Raw genomic sequence first — 16715 nt, forward strand, 5'->3', positions numbered from 1 at the left:
CCACATCGAGAAAAACGAAGGCAGGCGATCGTTTGCCAAAGTGATGTTAAATTGCTTGTGGGGTAAAATGGCACAACGCCCGTGTTTACCCAAGACGGAATATTTGACAGAACCTTCCCGCTACTTTCAGATGATTCACGACAAAACCAAATTCATGAAACACGTGGACGTCGTTCGCGAGGATTTGATCTTAGTCAATTACGAAGAAGATCTGGACTTTGTACAAGACGACCCCTTTGGAAATGTCATCATTGCGGCTTACGTGACAGCCCATGCTCGCTTAAAATTGTACGAAGCTTTAGAACTGTTAGAAGAACGCGTCCTGTACTTTGACACGGACAGTTGCATTTACATCCATCACCCGATTCAACATCACCCTGACATCGAAGGAGACCGTTTAGGAGCCTGGACAGACGAGCATCCCGACGACAAGATTCTAAGTTTCGTCAGTGGCGGTCCCAAAAATTACGGCTACGAATACCGGGACAAACAAGAAGTGCACACGACGTGCAAAGTGAAAGGACTGACTCTGAATCATCGTACCAGTCGTGTGGTCAACTTTGGGGTATTGAAAGAAGCCTTGCAATCGGAAGAGGATGGAAACTTTAAAGTGACCACTTACCAACCGAACAAGATTGTACGTTTACCCACTCACCACATCGTCAGTCGACCTTTGGAAAAAGTTTATCAAATCGTGTACCAGAAGCGAGTTCGACTTCCCAATCATTTCACCTTACCGTACGGTCACGTCGGTATTGGTCTGTATATAAAAAGGAACCCTAGGCAAGATTGATAGTTCATTGTGACTACCAAGACCGAGCAAACAAGATGAATACTTTGAAAGAGACATCGTTCCAGTTTGGGGATTGTAAAAAAGTTGTATCTTCCTCTAGTGTGACTAATACTGGATGGATAAGACCCAGGCATTGCGACGGAAAATGTCCGGAAGGAAACTGCGATTGTCCATGTGGTTACCATTGTAATTGCGTAACGGAGTTTGCAGACGAGTGCGATTGTGAGTCTTGCGATGGATACGATGCTGTACGTTGTGACCTGAGCGATGCCGTAAAGCATCATGGGAACTTTAGTGCCCCTACCCCTATCATGGAAAGTGATGCTGTGCGTGTCAAACCTGTCGGATGCGAAAGTGATGCCGCTCGTCCTCTTGGACATTTTACTGGGTTTCGTTTTAAAGGGGAATGTTCACCTTCACGTCTACCCCCCTACGGATGTCATCCAGCCTTGAGCAAACTCCTACCCATGTCACTCAACCCTCATCGAAACGAACCTGTGAAAAACGAATATTCGTTTCCTGTGCGTTTGTCGGAATACTGCGACTTTGAAAATCGTCTTCAATCGTTCAAAGGAAAATGGCCTAAGTATCTGGGAGGACCGACCCCTGAAGAATTAGCCAGAGCCGGATTTTTCTACTTGGGCGAAGGAGATAAAGTCAGGTGCTTCAGTTGCGATGTGACACTTCACCACTGGGAACCGCAAGATTCGGCCTACGTAGAACATGCTCGATGGTCACCGAATTGTCATTACTTACCCTTAGTGGGACCGAGACATTGAAGTAACTTCTTACCATAATAATAATCTGTTCATGGATACTTTACAAGAGAACATTCGTGCTTTGCCTGTGGAGTTGAGAGAACGCATTTATCGAGAGCTGGTCAAAATACAAGTGAAACGTAAAGAACAATTGCATCCGTTACGTCACCGGTGTTTGAACCACTGGTACCTTCAGGCTATACAAGGACTGATTGAGTTGAAAGTGTTCCATTGGACAGACATTGATCAACGACCTCCTGGTTATAAAAAGGAATGGTTTGGTATGGACGATTCTACCTACTACATTGTAAACGTACTGCATCGAAGTCCAGAGGAAGAGTTAACGAATTACCAACATCTTGAACACAATGTCAACTTAGTGAAAGAGGAAACTTCTGAACGAATTGTAATGTGTAGATTAGTGGTGAAACGATTTAGATTCGACAAAGAATTAAAACCATGTTTGTGCAAACAGTACATTTCTTGTGTCAGACCGAAGAGGATTTAGTATGACCTATTCATGGATACTTTGCTAGAGAACATTCGTGCTTTGCCTGTGGAGTTGAGAGAACGCATTTACCGAGAGCTGGTGAAAATACAAGTCAAACGTAAAGAACAATTGCATCCGTTACGTCACCAGATCTTTAACCATTGGTACCTGAATGGTATAAGAGAACTGATTCGTCAGAAATTGTTTCAGTGGTCAGACCTTGTTCAACACTTTGAGTTAGTGAATGATCGAAATGTTCATTATTTTGGTTACTTCGAGATTCACCTACAGCAATACATTGAGGAAGACAAGTTAAAGGATTATCAACATATTTTACGTGGAATCTACTTAGAGGAAGAGGAAACTTCTAAACGAACTCTGAAGTTTCGGTTACAGTATGCAAGATTTAGATTCCCTACTGGAGAACGAAGATCTCTGGCTAGAAAGTACGTGTATTGTTTCCGAAACAAAGAGACTATAAAAACAGGCTGCCATGCCACGACTTATGTCACATGTCATCCAACAGATTCCGTGGAAGGAACTCAATGACCATATTCAAACCGTGGATCATTACCATCGATTATTACAAGAACTGTATCCATTCAATTTGGGACGACAAGTGGTGTGTGTCTTAGTGACTTGTTTTTTGGGATTTCGTTTACCAGCCGATTCTTTGTGGACTCTTTACGATCAGTACTTACCACATCCATGGCCTTAAATGGTCACGAAAAACTCCTTTTGCTCAAAGCCTTGCGTTTTCATCTGGATACTTCTCGACCTCTACGGAAAAAAAGATTCGTCAACTTTTAGCTACCCAAGACGTGTATGACGATGTGTGTGTAGCTTGTGACTTACATCCCCATTGGACAGATGTCCGTGCCTGGAAAGAATGGGATTTTGAGGCTTGGACCCAAGAAGTGGCCCAGTATGCACGAGAGTTGTTCAAGGAAAAAAGTTACTTTTCAACCCGTGTTAGTGACGGTGCCAGAAGAACCCGTCACCCAGGACAGGACTGTCGTGGACAGACCTGAAAGACCCTTTCGGGAGGACACTTGTGTGACCTTACCCCCTGTTGAACTGGTTAGAACATTACCCAAAAGATGTGATTGTTGTACAGACACTTGTGTTTATTCCACGTTCATCGTTATCATGTGCCTTTTATCCTTGTACTTAAGCCTTTGGCTTTTATGTATTTTTGTCTTTCGTATTCATGTTTGATAAAAAAACATTCAATAAACGTGTTCTGAAAAAGTATATAAACTCTTGTCTTGTTCGTTTTCGTGTCACAAGTGACATTTCTCACACCATGGCTACCTCTGCTGTCTCTGCTCCCTCTTCCTCTACTGTCAAAGTCATCGACGAACACTTAGATCGTGCCAGTTGGGAGGCTTTGTATCTTCGCCATCCCTTTAACATGCTCATTGCTGGACCTAGCGGTTCAGGCAAAACCGAATTCGTCAAACGTTTGATCGAACATAAACATCATTTGATCGATCGGCCACCTCAACGGATCGTGTGGTGTTACAAAGAGTGGCAATCGGCGTACAGCCTCTTGCGAGAAAGTCAAGGCGATTCCATCGTGTTTGTGGAAGGCATTCCTAAAGAAGACGACGGCATCGTCTCTGACTCCCGTCAAACCCATTTGGTCATTTTCGACGACATGTTAGGAGAAGACGAAGAAGAAATTAAATTGTGGTTCACGCGCAAAGGGCATCACCGTAATGCCAGTGTCATTTACATCACCCAAAATTTGTTTCAACAAAGTAAAGCCCATCGCACCATCAGTCTCAATGCGCATTACGTGGTCTTGTTTAAAAGCCCTCGAGATAAATCGCAAGTGCAAGTCTTAGCCAAACAGTTAGGAACGCCTTGGCTGACTCAGGCGTACGACGATGCCACTCAAACGCCACACGCCTATTTACTCGTCGATTTGAAACCTACGACCCCCGAGGATTTGCGATTTCGTACCCACTTGTTTCACCACTGGTGCCAAGACGGAGGGCCTGTCCTGTACACGTCTCCGTCCTCGACTTCATTTCACTCCCCATCAAAAAATCTATAAAAACCTCAGACCCTTTTTCGTCGGTCTCACACAGTGTGAACATGACGTCCCTTCAGTCGCATCTTCCCGTCAAATTGATTCGTGCCTTGTATGGCATCAGTCGAGAAAAAGATCCACAAACACGAGCCCGTGTCTTAGAAGCTAGTCTCAAAGAAGTCTTACGATGGTTCACGGTGACGGCACGTCAATTACTCCAAGGAATCATTCAGATTCCTCATCAAACCAAACGCTTTTTCGATCGAAACAAAGTCGCTTTGGTCCAACTGGCCGATCCCCGCATCGACACTCAAACCAAAAAACAAATCATTTTGAAACCTGGAGGGAGCGGTACTCTAGGAGGGGTCATCATTCGCTCACTCTTAAGATGGGATCCTAATACCCCCAAAGTTATCCCCAAGACAAAAGTCCAACGAAGCCCCAAGAAGAAAAAGAAAAAGACCAGGTCCCCAAGAAGAATAACTTCTCCAGTGGCAGGACCCTCCTCTTACCAGACACCACCACCCCGGAAAAAGAAAAGAAGCCCCCAGAAAAAGAAACAGAGAAAAAGTCCCCAGAAAAAGAAAAGTCCACAGAAGAAAACAGGTCGCAAGAGAGGCACTTCGGCCAGGACGCAACCTTACACTCGCAAACCACGACCTGCCACGGCAGTGACTGCGTCTCCGGCATCCTCACGTTCATCCACTTCTCCGTTGATGACACCCAGAACTGAAGAGTACTTGGAGACGTTGATCACACCAAGAACATCTCCGTTGATGACCCCCAAAAGAACTTCCCCAGTGGCAGGACCCTCCAATTTAGTGGCAGTGGCTGCTGCTCACAAAGTACCTTCTCCCAAAATCAAAGTCCAAGAAAGATCGGGCATGTTACAAAGTTTACTGGATTTGTCCAAGCAAGAACTGGCTCGATTTAGTCCGTTGCGTACCCCTGCACGACGTGTCATGCCTGTCCTCAAACTGATAAAACGTAAAGACAATCAGTGGCGACGCGTTCCAGTATAAAAAGAGCCTGTGACCAAGTCGGGGTATCAGTGAACTTGTAAAAAAGATGTCACCTCCAAGAAGCCACAAAAGAAAGAGACAAAGGCAGACGCGTCATCCGACAAAGCGCTTAGCCAAGCATCGACATTACCCTAAGAAAAGACACAGTCGTTCCAAGAAAAAGAGGCGTCAACAAAGGGGAGGATTCCTTGGTGATTTTGGGAAAAACATTGTCACCTTTATGACAAAGCGATAGTCCCAAAAAAAAGATAAAAGGGCGTGCGTTAAGTCATCGACGTTAGTGTCTGTTCGGTGAATGTCCCGGAATCCACAAGCAAAAAATGTCACCCTCCAGAAAACCCCAAGGAAAGAAAAGGAAAGGACTGCCGCCACGTTTAGCTAAACATGGGGACCTGTTATCTGTCCTGTCCAAAGCTTCTTCACCCCTACGAAAAAAACTCATTCAAACGGCCTCCAAAGAGGTCATCGATACCGTGTGCGAATGTTGTTTGAACGTTTTGAAAGGCACGATCCCTTTGTCCAAACACCAGAAACAATGCTTAGGCAAACATCGTCACGTTCTTCGCCAAATGGTTCAAAAGAAAATTCCCATTCGTCAAAAAAAGAAGATGTTGGTCCAACGTGGAGGCATTTTACCTCTCTTGTTAGGCCCCATACTGAAAGGAGTCTTGGGAACCATGTTGGGAGGACTGGTGGGAGCAAGATAAAAAGGCCTCGGAAGTTCCAAGATCTCAGAATCGACCCCTGACAACCCCATGGAAGGACGAAAACTAGCTTTAGTGCCTTACAAACGATGGATGGAATACCATCGGTGGCAAGAACAACGCACCCCGCATTTACCTCCCAATCCCCATTTGAGCGAGATGTCCCAGTTACAACACGAATTGCAATCCTTGATGGATCGCCAAGATTTGTCCGAAACAGAAAAATCGCAAAAGTACGGTCAACTCTTGCAACGACTGCAACTCTTTCACCAGAAAGCTTTAGACGAAACAGCTCTACCCACTTTGAAAGATTTTAAGACCTTGATGAAAAGTCCAGCACCATCACCAGTACCAGTACCAGTACCGGTACCAGTGGTCAAGACAGAAAAAGGAAAAGAAGAAGAAGAAGAAGGGTTTCAAACTCCACCAGAAAAAGTACGCAAGTTAACAACACCACCTACCTCCAGAATTGGATGGATTAAAAAGATGATGGCCACCCCTTCTTCCTCACAAGAGAAAAAGAAAGTGAAGACAGAAGTGAAACAAGAACCGATATCCCCTGCTCAGACATCCTCCTCTTCGACACCTATTGCCGGTCGCACACGCAAAGCCTTGCAATCCAAGAAAATACCCCAAGACAAAAAGAGTAGCCTCTTCCAAGAGTGGGTGCCTTATTAAGACACCAATCAACACAAAAAAATGGAAAAAGTCTTAGCTAGCATTTACTACGATCCCTCGCATCCTGCAGGTTACGCAGGAGTTCAAAAATTGTATCGTGCTGCCAAAACGCGAATGAAAAGTCTCCGTTTACCTCAAGTGCAACGATGGTTACAAGAACAAGCTACCTACACTTTACACAAACCCATTCGACGCAAGTTTGCCAGAAGTCGCACCCGAGTGGAAGGCATCGATCATCAATGGCAAGCCGATTTAGCCGATGTCTCTCATTTGGCCAGCTACAATCGTGGCTACAAATATCTGTTTTGTGTCATCGACGTCTTTTCCAAATTTGCCTGGGTCGTGCCCTTGACTTCCAAATCCAGCAGCGAGTTAGTGCGAGCCCTGCAACGAGTGTTGAAACAAAGTGGCCGTCACCCTCTTCGATGGCAAACGGACAAAGGCACCGAATTTCTGAACCAAGCTTTCCAAAAAGAATTAAAGAAACGTGACATTCATTTTTTTACCACCGAGAATCCCGAAACCAAAGCCAGCATCGTGGAGCGTTTTCAACGCACTTTGAAAGAACGCATGTGGAAATATTTTACGCATCATCACACTCTGAAGTACATCGACATCTTACCGCACCTGGTGCAAGCGTACAACCAATCTTACCATCGAAGCATCGGACGTGCCCCGCAAGACGTGACTCCCGACAATGAAGTGTTGGTGTTCGAGCGTCTGTTCGGTACGTCCCCGACGAGGGCTGTCCCCAAGAAAAGTGGAGAGTTGGCCGTAGGAGATTGGGTGCGCATTGGCAAAACCAAACGCACTTTCGACAAAGGTTACTTACCTAACTGGACGACCGAATTGTTTCGCGTCACTGGACGAGTGCATGGCCGTCATCCTGCCGTCTATAAATTGGAAGACATGAACGGAGAAGTGCTCAAAGGAACGTTTTATTTGCCCGAGTTACAACGTGTCACCAAAAAAGAAGACGACGTGTACGACATCGAAAGCATTCTCGAACGCAGAAGCCGTAAAGTGGGCAAACGACGTGTCAAAGAAGTCAAAGTACGTTTCTTGGATCGACGCTTCGCAAGTCATCGACTATAAAAAGAAGTGACCATCATGCCCTTTCACACATCAGACGCAGCTACGTCGACCAATCCTCCTTCACCTAGTTCTTCTGTGCAAGATTTACAAAAACAACCCTTGTGGGTGTGGTGTGGAGAACGTGTGCCTAAAACGCAAATCGTCTTTTTCTGCCAAATCTTCGTGGTGTATTGTGTCATCGGGGCAGCCATCGCCAATTTGAGTTTGCAACAAGGAGACAAACAATTGTGGACCATTTTATTGAGCAGTTGCATCGGTTACCTGCTTCCCAATCCCTCCCTGAAATTCTCCTCGAACGGGAACGTTGTGTCCAGTGCCAGTGCCAGTCACCACTCCAACAACAACCACAACCAGAACCCCATTTTGGGCGGAGACACACCTCTGACGTCCAGTAATATCCCCTCGGACAGCCACAGAACTCTGGAATTATGAGTCACCAAAACCAATTTTACTTAACCTTACCCAGTGACAGTTCCATGGAGGTGTTTCCCAATAACACATTGTGCTGTTACACGGCCAAATTACCTCAAGCCATCCCCTTAGATCACGAAGCCCATTGGGAAGTGGCTTTAGTAGAAATGATTCACCCTACACAAATCAAAAACATCACCGAAAAGCAAAACTTTTTTGAGGTCGAAATCCTGAACCAACAATTACAAGAAGCCATGACTGACATCGGGTTTTCAGGGATCACAACAACATCCACCAGCAATCCAGCCTTCAAAATCTACACCGTGAAAATTCCACCAGGGTTTTATTTTAGCGGCCAACATTTGGTGGACACTATTGTGGACAGGTTCGAGTTCGCCTTTGGCAAAGCCCTGAACAGAGCCAAAAAAAGTGTCACCCTGGAGTACCATAAAGTGGCTCGTCGCTTACTGATGAAATTTCAGGATACCCAAACGATGTCCATCAGTTTCAATCGTGACTTGTTTGATATTTTAGGTGGAGACACAAACATGGCTCCAAATTTTAATCCGAAGATCAACAGCAATACGGAATTTTACAAGTATTTTCGATTCCCTGTAGAACTGAATCAAGGACTGAATTTAATGTTCGTGTACTCCGATGTGGTGGAGTACAACGTGGTGGGACACACCTCTGTACCGTTACTGCGTGTCATTCCTTTCAAAGTGGATAATACCACGGCCAGTGACCAGGAAGGTGGAAACACTTACCACGTCCACCGCGAATTTGTCCATCCTCATTATTTGCCTGTCAGCAAGTCGTATTTGGACACGGTCAACATTGCTATAAAAGGAGATTTGGGACAAAATATTCCATTCACCAAAGGAAAAGTCACGGTGAAACTCCATTTTCGAAAACGGTTCTCTCACGACTCGTAAGTAAGTCATGTATCCAGTGTACCAAGGGGTGGCTCGACAACGAGGACACGGTTTAGGAGATATGCTGAAATCGGCCTTTCGTTCTGTGGCCCCAGTGTTGAAACCGATGGTGACACGCGGATTGCACGCCTTGAAAGATGCGGCACTGACGCAAGGCAAAGAATTTCTCCAAAATGTCATCATCGACAAACAAAACCCTAAAGAAGCCTTCATGAGGGCAGGCAAAAATGTCTTGCTGCAAACGGGCAAAGACATTTTGGGCCGACGAGACACACCTATAAATGCCATGCACGCTACCGAATCAGGCATTCAGCAAGGACAAGGCAGAAAACGACGACGACGAAGAAAACACCCTTTCACCAGACTTCAAGCTAGAAAGGCCAAGAAAAGAAGAACCGTTCGAGACTTAGACGTTTTCGATTATTGAGAAAAGAGCCAAAAAATGATGCACCGAGAGTCTTGCGCCTGTTCCAAGACGGAACTGGATCTGTTTGCCATGCCCCCCACGATGATGACCATGCAAGAATCCCAATGGGTGGAATTTCACCCCGTCTCCTCATTGACAGCCTCAGCTCCCATCGAGTTTGAAATCAAAGGACAGCCCGAAGATTACATCGATCTGAATAGCAGTTACTTGTACTTGAATGTTAAAGTTGTCGATGAGGACAATTCACCCCTAGATGGCGATGAGGTAATAGCTCCCGTCAACAATTTCATGCATTCCTTGTTTAGCGGAGTGGACTTGTACTTGAACAACAAACTGGTCAGCAGCAGCATGGATACTTACCCTTATCGAGCGTACCTGGAAAATCTCTTGACGTACGGAATAGACGCCAAGAACACTCATCTCAATGCCTGTGTGCTATGGGAAGCTGACGAAGCAGGCCAGTTTGAAGAATTAGAAATTGATACAAAGGATAAAACTAAATCAACAAATGATGGATTTATAGAACGAAGAAACAGAATCAAAAGTGGAGATAGTTTAGAACTGATGGATCGTTTGCATTTGGACATGTGGTTGCAAGACAAGTATTTGCTGAACGGGGTGAATGTCCGCCTGAGACTGAATCGGAGCAGTGCCACTTTCCATTTGATAGGCAGTACTGCTTGCAAAACTGTCATCCAGGAAGCAAGGCTCTACGTACGACGCGTGGAAGTGTTACCTAAAGTGGGTAACGACATCAGTCAAACATTGAGCAGAACGACCGCCAAGTATCCCATACGACGCGTGGAAGTGAAAACGTTCACCATTCCCAAGGGACAGCGATCCATGATCGAAGATCATCTGTTCCAAGGACAGCTACCGAAACGTTTGATCGTTGGTATCGTCGAGAATACAGCCTTCAACGGAGATTTGGGTAAAAATCCTTTCTACTTTCGACACTTTGGCGTGTCCAAGATCGAAGTCAGTCGCGACGGCAAGACCTTGTGTACCCGACCTTTTGAACCTGACTTTGCCAAGAAGAATTACTTGAGATCGTACTTGTCCCTGTACGAAGCCACGGGTCAGTTAGGAACCAACACCAGTCACGGCATTACGTACGAGGATTATGCCGGAGGCTACACTTTGTGGGCTTTCGATTTCACTCCAGACCAAGGCAGCGACGAGGGACATTTCCACCCTATAAAATCTGGCCAGATTCGTGTGGAAATTCAATTTGCAAACCGAATCCCTGATGAAACGGTGAACGTCATCCTGTATGCAGAATTCGATAATACCATAGAAATCAACAGTTTGAGAGAAGTCATTCTAGATTATTAGAAGCCATGGCAGACTGCTATCCCTCTTTACAAAGTGGAGAAACTTTGGACATGAAATGTGAGGAGACTGTGGAAGAAGAAGTGATCATGATGAAGTCAAGATGGCCAGAACAAGAAGCCCATTTAGTCTCCTGTTTTGCCAAACACTTGGTCGACAAAATGACGGAATTGATCAAGAAAAATTGTTATGGATGTCAAAACGATCATCCCAGTCAAATTCAACACGATAAATGCCTGATGTTGAGTCAAGAAGAAAAATTGGACGAGTATCTGGACGAAGCTTGGAGTCTCATCTCGAACAAAGACGTGTTGCACCAGTGGTATAAAGACTTGCGTGAACATTCTTGTCCACCATTAACCACTCAAGAGATCCATCGTATCGAAGCTCTCCTGAATCAGAGTGAGGAAACAGAACGAATAACCGTTTATTCGTCAGACATTTTCAAGCAAAAAGTCAGGATCGAATTGACGACTTATTATTACCTGTGAAGAAGAAAAAAACACAAATCAATGGATACCTGGGAACTTTATTACCTTTTGAACCATAGTTCGTATACGGCTTCTTGGAATCCTGTCGTCTGTGCTAAAGATGAACTCCCTCATCGCAAACCTAAAGACCATCAAGCTTACGTGATCAACACGGACGACAGTCATCTCCCAGGAACCCACTGGGTAGCCGTCTACTTTCCTCAAGAAGGATGTGTGGAATATTTCGATTCGTACGGATTGCCCCCTTTGGAAGACGATATCATCGACTTTATGAGAAGAAATGCTCAAACCACCCGATTCAATAACGTAAAATTACAAGGCACAGATTCCTTGGTGTGTGGACAGTACTGTGTGTATTTTCTGCATCATCGCAGCCTGGGCTATTCCTTAGAACATTTAGTGACTCATTTCGATCCTCGTTCTTCTGCTAGAAACGATGTGAAAGTAGATCGATGGTTTTGTGACCATTATGCTTATCTTTTGTCTCAAGCTAGGAAACGTAGTGTCCATCAATGGCCTAATGATTTCCAAAAGTGGAAATCACAATTTCATTCACAACGTTGTCAGCCCTGTTTAAAGTAGATTGTCCATTGAGAAAAAATGTTGGTGATTTGAAAAAAAATGGTTTGATGTTATAGTGTTGGATTATTGTTAAAAATGTTAGAGTTGTTGTTTAGTGTTAAGTGATTTTTGAATAAAAAATGTTGTGTTTTGAAAAAATGCTTTTGTCTTTTGTTTAGCTATAAGAATGTTGACTTGATGCTCTTTCATTTCTTACTATCCCTCTCATGACAATCACTGAACGTTGCGAATCGAAAACCGTGTGGGGGATGTTTTCCTTCACGTCCGCGCTTTCACTTTAAGAACCGGTTTGTTTCCAGTCTAACCATCCATTGTCGACTCATCCTCCTACGAAGATGTGCTCCAAACTAGCTAAGCTCAACGAAGCCTACGTGAATTTGCATAGGGTCAGACACAGTCTGATACCGAAGCCAGAAGAAATAGAGAATGTGAGAATGTTAAAAATCACTGAAGACCTGATAGAAGAGCTCTTCAGAGAAGAAGTGAACAGGGAGAAAGAAGAATGGACAGAGAAGTACAGACTTCAAAAACAGCAACAACAACAACAACAACAACAGCAGCAGCAACCTGAACCTGACAGAGGCTTTGTCGATTGCCGTATCGACACCAAAGAGTTCTTCTTCTCTTTCCGAAGAAGCAGACCTATCGCCAGAAAGTCTATCCTCAGAGGACATCGCATTCTTAGAAACTAAAAAAAGAATGCCATAGCAAACAAAAAAACAGCCCTTTTCAGGGCTACCCCCAATACTCTAGAAAAGAAGTAACGATCGATTTGCCAATGTGTGTGTGTAGGTAGAGTAGTGTGAAAATAAACACTAACTCTTTATTGATAGTGAAAGTGTATGTGTTTGTGTTTGTAAGAGCTCAAGTAAGTTGGTGTGGATAGTAGATTAAAATGATGTTTGTTTGGCTGTTAGAGGTGTATATTTGGAGTTAGATTGGATTGCTTTGCGTATGTGGATAGTCTATTGAAGTGATTTATAAAAAAATTTTAAAATAGTGATGGGTAGCATAAAAGTGAGTGAGTGTTTCTTTTAGGTCCGCGCGTTGTTGTTTTTTTGGTCATGATCTAGGTAAGATGAATTTTATGTTATTAGGGGGATGTTTTCCATCACGTCCGCGCTTTCAGTATAAATTGAAACTCGTTCGGCAGTCCAGTTACCCTTGTTGATTGATCAACACCAAAAAATGAACACGAGACTTGAGAAACTGTTGGAGCTTCATGTGCATCTGGAATATGCCAGGCGCATATTAAATGAACTGGCCGCGGAAGCCATTGTCGAGGAGGGAAGGATAAGAGAGGAGGAAAGAAGAAACAAAGAAGAGGAGGAGAGAAGATATAAAGAAGAAGAAGAAGAAAGAAGATATAAAGAGGAAAGAAGAAACAAAGAAGAGGAGGAGGAAAAGGAGAGAAGAAAAAATTTCAAAATCCCAGAGAGCGAAAATTGGGATTCTGAAGCGACATATCCTGCCTCTGCTCTCTCCCCCCAAAAGGTAAAAAGTAACTGGGGGATAAGATGCGTATGTGGCGCCAGGCCTGGAAGGTGCCACCATTAACCAGGTGTCCATGAAGTTCCAAACAAAACAGCCCTTTTCAGGGCTACCCCAATACTCTAGAAAAGAAATAACGATCGATTTGCCAATGTGTGTAGGTAGAGTAGTGTGAATATAAACACTAACTCTTTATTAATAGTGGGAGTGTATGTGATTGTGTGTTTGTGTTTGTAAATGATGAAGTAAGTTTGTGTGAATAGTAGATTATGGGTTTCTTTATTGTTTCTTAGTGTATGTGGAGAGTATAGTTTGGGTTATATTATATGAAATGAGAAAAGTGGGGATGTTTTCCTTCACGTCCGCGCGTTGTTGGGTCATGATCTAGGTAAGATCAATTTTATGTTTTTAGGGGGATGTTTTCCTTCACGTCCACACTTTCAGTATAAAACTAACAGTGTTGGCCATTGGAGCTCATTCTACGGAATAAGCAAACAAGAAGATGCCAGCAGCTTCAGCTTTATACAACGATCTTATGGGAAGTTGGTATTGGATGGTAGATGGATTGAGTGTAGCAGAAAGGGTTGAACAGGAATGGAGGTATGAAGTGACAAAAGACTTCGTCTCAAGACAAGTAAACAGCCTGCACTTAGCCGTAAACATCGTGAAAGAAATGATAGAGGATGAGGAGAAGAGAATCAGAGGTTTAATTAACCCACTGTATGTCAAAGTGGGTAAGTTAAAAGAAGCAATAGATCATGTGACAAGTGCAAGGTGCTTTTTAGAAGACGTTGTAGAATGGACAGATTGGTGTTTCGCAAAGTGGGGGTTAGAAAAACTTAAGAAAGCTGAAGAACTAATGAGGAATGTGCTGACCAAAGAGGTCAAGAAGATCAAAGAAAAGTGGTCCAATGAAAGAAAAGACGAAGAAAATAGAAGAAAAAAGGATGAATTCGAAAAACTGAACACAAACTGGATGAAAATCCAAGAGAAGTTCCGGGCCATGGGCCACCCGGACTGGCTGCCGGAAACAGAAAAGAAGAAGAAAGGAATGATAGACAAATTAAGAAGATGTTGGAAAAAGTTAAGAAGATAAAAGAAGAAGAAGAAAAACCCAAAGGCCCTTTTCAGGGCCAGCCATATTTCTCGAAAAGAGATAGTCTTTGAATTGCCTACCCCTTTTTTTATTTTATTTTTTTTTAAAAAAAATAGAGACCCTCCCTGTTTCAAATTTACATAGACCCTATACAGTCCCAAGGGTTAATGTCCATGTTAAATTTACATAGACCCTATATTGTCCCAGGGTTTTTGGCCATGTTAATTCCCATAGACCCTATATGTTCCCACGATTTTTCTCCATGTTAAATTTACATAGACCCTATATGTTCCCAAGGGGGTCTGTAATGATAAATCCCATAGACCCTATAAGATCCCCATTAACTACTAGGGGACGGGGAACGCACGCGCTTAATAAGAAATATTACCAACACTGTATTTATTGCAAAGATGCGTAATGAGAAAAACCCATGAACAATAATTATCATTTCGAATCAGCTAATTTTCGTGTCGTTAAAGTTTATGTTGTAAAGATGTTTACAAGTCTCGAAAAGAATATTAGTGATATATTTTATATTAAATCCGCACATAGGGACTTGGACCCACTAACATGTCACTCACTTTAAAAAAGCACTCCGACCCACTTTGTAACAATATAAACTTGCAACGCACATCACATTAGATTTGGTAGTTTAGTAGTAAGCAAGTTTTTATTAAGTTTGGCATATTTTGCCTGTACACATGTCCCCATGAAATGTAACATTTAACTCCGCAGTAAAGAATATTTCCAGCAAAAATAATATTCAAGTCCCCACCCCAAATACTACAGCAACTATATGAATAAGGCAATATGAGAGAGAGAGAGAGAGAGAGAGAGAGAGAGAGAGAGAGAGAGATGTGGTTGGGGAAGGGGTTGAGAAATTCACTAAAGTACAGAAAATATGTGTGAACTGCAGTTACCTTATATAATGTGTGCACAAGTATCAGCCAAACTGCAACTGATGCATACAGAACACAACTGTGGTTCAGGCTAAATATTACAGCTGACTAATACTTCCTGGTATCTATAATGAAAGTAGCAACCTGTATAATGTTTTCAAAAAGTTCATTGTATTTCACAAGACACCCGATATCGAAGTTCTTACCAATACATTGTACTGCAACTGATATCTTATGGTACTGAGTTTTTATTTTTCATCCACACCCATACACACACCCACCCGGACACTGATTGCAACGGCATCCAAGATACAGAGAAAGCCGTAACTTCTGGAGAATCGTATAGGTAAATACACATATCACAAGGGAAGATGCTGAGATGTTCGAAAGGCCAGGGATAAACTCAGAAATATTAATCAACAAGACGACACATATTAACCATGGAATCATTACTCAAAGTTACGAAAAAAGCCCAGTCATAATCGAATCTGGGTCAAGAGATTCACAACGACTGAAAAGCGTCAGTAGTTACCTGGTGTACAAATCTGTTAAAAAGTTGTGGATTTACATTGTAAGCCACTTGTTTTATTAAAAATAGAGAAATAGGGTGCAGTGTGACCTGCTGCGTAGTGGCTATATGTATGCATGTATGTATGTATGTCTGTATGTGTGTGTGTATATATATATATATATATATATATATATATATATATATATATATATATATATATATATGTGTGTGTGTGTGTGTGTGTGTGTGTGTGTGTCTACGTATGTATAATTAGGCATTTGTATATGTTTCTCGTTTATAATCCGTAGGGTAGGAAAAGCATATGACTGATGTTTACTATATCGAGAAGTTAACAATTAGGGATGTGTATGATGAATTAGAACTGCCATTATTCTGATGAAAGGTCTGTGAGAGTGTGGTGAAAAATGTTTCTAAGATTAGAATAAGGAGACAAGTATATACGTCACTACTAACTGTACAGGCAGCTTTCCGGGTGGGTGTTAGAGTTCGACACCCAAGGATCGGAGACGAGGAAAGATACGTGAGGCACACGTGGGAGGTGTTTATAGTGACGTCACCAGTTTGTGTGGCGGTACAATGCCGGAAGGATCATCTGATATAAAGCAACGGAAGTATCAGAGGAACGGATCCTCAAGTGCCAGGAGTGCCCGTTGTCAAGGGTACGTGTAACGTTCTTGCTCAATCCGAAATTCTTCGAGGGAGATATTCTTTGAGGGAGATATCAGTAGTGGCTTCCTGTACTTTTAATTTACGTAAAGGTTTGTTATCATCCTTTACCTGAGCCCTGGTTGGATGATCGGGAATCTGAAGTCAGACATAGTTGGGAGTTTAGATCCCTGTACATTGCCAATCGTAAGTTTATAGATAGGGTTGGCTATGAACAACGCTTCCACGGGTACGGTCAAGAAAGGTGTTTCAGTATATAAGTAGTATATGGGGCC

General features: G+C 43.1%; 1 protein-coding gene across 1 annotated transcript in view; it reads right to left on the minus strand.

Annotated features, from left to right (window-relative positions):
* LOC149800514 (uncharacterized) overlaps nt 1-15355 on the minus strand; it is a 32779-nt gene extending 17424 nt beyond the window's left edge. The window contains exon 1 of the mRNA XM_089960145.1: nt 15264-15355. The gene's annotated coding sequence lies outside the window, so the exon portion shown is untranslated. The remainder of the gene's footprint in view (nt 1-15263) is intronic.
* Between the last annotated feature and the right edge of the window lie 1360 nt (nt 15356-16715).

This window comes from Sinohyriopsis cumingii, chromosome 5 (genome assembly GCF_028554795.1).
Source record: "Sinohyriopsis cumingii isolate HCF-2022 chromosome 5, ASM2855479v2, whole genome shotgun sequence".
NCBI lineage: Eukaryota > Metazoa > Mollusca > Bivalvia > Unionida > Unionidae > Sinohyriopsis > Sinohyriopsis cumingii.